We start from the raw sequence: 3,892 nt of genomic DNA on the forward strand, positions 1-3,892 counted from the left end.
TCCTGTAATATCTAATCTACTTAAATTTCATAACTTGACCTCATCACATGGTCTTTAGAAAACACAGTGTGTTATATTACCAGTGGAGATGGTCGCTGTGTGACGTAGAGCTGGTGTTAATGCTGCTAACAGCTTAAAGTTTGGATGAATAGTGATTAATAAGCATATTTATCTTAATATATCTTGAACACAGACAGTCAAATCCAAAAAAAATACAAATACAAATGACACATGAAAATATAATTACCTGACAGCACAATGAATAATGGTGAGCTATAACTAACTAACTCACAGACATGCACACAGATATGATCATGTGAAAGGAAAAATATTTATTTTTAATGTATGATTTAGATTTGTGATTTATCAAATGTACTCAGAACTAATCGAAATACTGAAATCAAATGATTTGTTTGTGAATCAGATATCACTGTCATTCAGCTTACTGTACATTTCATGCTATTTTTTGCAGTCTGCAGTAACAAATAATGAAAGGGTCTGGAACAATGTATCAAAATAAAAGTATTAATCTACTTGAGAAAACAACAGTGTCTTTGTTACTTAATGACTATATGCATCTGAAGCTCATTCAGCCTTTTTTGGGGTAATAGAATCAGTCGGACATGTATGTTCCTGATATCAGCATAAACTGCTGCTGAACTGTTACAGGTCAGAAAGTAAGTCAACAGAGACACAGTGTGTTACATTACCAGTGGAGATGGTCGCTGCTGTGACGGCTGTAGAGCTGGTGTTAATGCTGCTAACATCTGAAAGTTTAGATGAATAGTGATTAATGAACAGAGACACAAATATCATGAAAGTGTAGAAAGAGCTCATGTAAATATAATCACCTGCACAGTATGCGGAATTGCATGGACTAGTTGGACTAACCAGCTCATAGACGTAATAATTTCCTGGACAGGCTTTGACTTTAATGGGGTAAGACCCGTAATAACAGCAGTAACTGCCCCAGTTACCGCAGACATCTCGAGTTACAACTCCATCCGTAACTGTTGGGTGTCCACCACGAATCCACAGTGTGATACTAGTGCCACAGCGATACTGAGCAACACACGTGTCTGGGATGTGAGCGCTCACTCCGTTAATGAAGAGACGATACCAGCCGCTCCAGCTGACTGAGGTGTCACAGTAGGAGGAATATGTATAAGTGATGGCTCTCCATGAATCGTCCAGCACAGTGTAGTTGTAACAGGGGTCAGCAGAGAGATAATCTGTATTGAAAACATTTAAAAAAATAAAATAAATAAAATGTTGCTGTCAATAATACGGTTTCTAAAAATAATTCTAGCTTAGGGTGGTAGAAATATTTTATTTCACAATCTTATAGCTTTGTTAATTGAAAATACATTCATGATTGTATTTATGCAGTAAGGGGAATATCAAATCAATTTTGTATGATTTTTAATCAGGCACTGAAGAGAGTAAACATAAGTATTTTCAGCTAATGGAATCAGATGGACTCGACTGTTCATGTCACCGGCAGCTGATGATCACATGCACTCACAGAAGAGCAACAGCTGAAGTCAAGATTTTTTTAATTAATAAAAATCACATTTTGGTATGTTTTGATAGTTCCTTAAACTACCAAACTACTAAAACTACTGACAACTACTGTCAACTTACTGACACAAGCACACTCACATCTAGTGGAACAGATCATCACATTCATCAGGACAGAAAGTAAGTCAATAGAGACACAGTGTGTTACATTACCAGTTAAGAGAGTCGCTGGTATGACGGCTGTAGAGCTGGTGTTAATGCTGCTAACATCTGAAAGTTTGGATGAATGGTGATTAAGCAGAAACACAAAACCGATGAACGTGTACAAATGGCTCATGTAAATATAATTACCTGCACAGTATGCTGAATTGCAGACATTTGGACTAACCAGCTCATAGACATAATAATTTCCTGGACATGCTTTGATTTTAATGGGGTAAGACCCGTAATAGCAGCAGTAATTGTTCCAGTGACCGCAGACATCTCGAGTTACGACTCCATCCTCAATTCTTGGGTGTCCACCACGAATCCACAGTGTGATATCAGTGCCACAGCGATACTTCATAACACAAGTGTCTGAGATTTTAACATTCAAGCCATAAAGGAAGAGACGATACCAGCCTCTCCAGGTGAAGGAGGTGTCACACCTGTGGTCATTAGTTTGTCTATTAGTGGCTCTCCATGGATTGTCCAGCACAGTGTAGTTGTAGCAGGGGTCAGCAGAATGAGGCTCTATTAAGAAAACAATGAAAATAATTATTAACTTCTGAAGTCATTTATCTATTAAGCTTTATCAAAACATTCAAATTAAAATTTAGAGGCATTTAACATGAATTTTATCCCTTTAGCTTATTTTAGTGTGCTACAAAATTTGCATTTAAATGACATATGATTTCAATATTTACAGATTCTCTTTTTAACCAATAAAGATTAGAAGTTTGATGACATTCTTTGTGTCAGCCTGATCTTTAGGCAGAGTAGGCAATTGCTTCGGGCCAGTGGCCCAAACCTGGTCCTGGAGAACCCTCAACAGTAAACATTTTGGATATAGCTCTCATTTGACTCAACCGTTTCAGGTCTTGAAGTCCCTACTAATGAGCTGATGAGTTGAATCAGGTGTGTTTTATAAGGGAGACATACAAAATGTGCAGAGTTGGGGATACTTCAGGACCAGGATTGGGAAGCACTGGCCTAGTGCCTCGAGCTTGGAGGCAGGGGTTTCTATAACTGTAACATCCCTATACACTAGTCCACCAATCAAGACAGGCAGCAAAAGACTATTGGCTCTTTGTCCATTGGATATATTGAATTGTCATTCACCTGTAGTGAAACCAGTTAATGTCACTGTTTCAAAGTGGGCCCCCCCCCCAATGTATGAAGAGATAGCGCAGGAGTCCTGTTCCTGGAGATCTACCTTCCTGCATAGTTCAGCTCCAACTCTGATCAAACACAACTGAAGCAGCTCATTAATATCATCAGAAGCACCTGATATTGTTTGATCAGGGTTTAGAACTGAACCCTGCAGGTAGGCAGATGGGGACCTCTGTGATGGGTATGAAGAACAAAATGCTACTTTTGCAAGGGACAAAACAAGCTTTAAATGTTAGTTAGATGTTAGTCAAAACATGTTTTAGATGTTAGTTTTCTTTGTTTAATCATTTAACATTTAATTTAACATTATTAAAAAGTGATATATTTAGAGAAAGGTCTCAGCTAATTAACCATGTAAGAGAACAACTCTTTCTGATTGTAATTTTTTTAAATGTACATTTATTCACTTCATAACTTAATTTGTGTCAACTCAATGTCTGACACATTAAAAAGCTTGCTATTTTAATTTGATCCATCCTACAACAGTGTAAAGTCTTCAATTATGTAATAATGGGTTTCAATAAATGAGCCAAGTGATTGAACACACTCTCTACATTGATCATACTTCTTTCAGAATTAACAGAAACCTTCATCTGACGGTGGTAAAAACAGAGTTGACAAAGGTCCAACTGAGGTTACAACAACTGGTTGACAAGACAACTAACTAATTTTTAAACTAATATTTAATGTAATACAACAGTCTTTCCAGTGGTTTGCTTTCCTCCCTTTAGCAGTAGAGTATGTCTCACTCCGAGTCTCCGGTCACTCACAAAATACAAGCAGCTTATGTTAGGTTCAGTGTAATGGTAAGCATTATTATGTGCTGCCCTGTAGCAGTAACAGAAATGTTTCTAATATGAATCCAATATGAATCTAATATGAATCCATATGAATCCAAAGAATATGTAGCCTGTCTTTAAACTGCATTAATTACATACATTTTATTTGTACCTGACCTGCATGACTTAAGTGCCCAACTGTCATGCTCACTCTATGAATT

This window comes from Cyprinus carpio, chromosome A1 (genome assembly GCF_018340385.1).
Source record: "Cyprinus carpio isolate SPL01 chromosome A1, ASM1834038v1, whole genome shotgun sequence".
In the NCBI taxonomy this organism is placed as follows: Eukaryota; Metazoa; Chordata; class Actinopteri; order Cypriniformes; family Cyprinidae; genus Cyprinus; species Cyprinus carpio.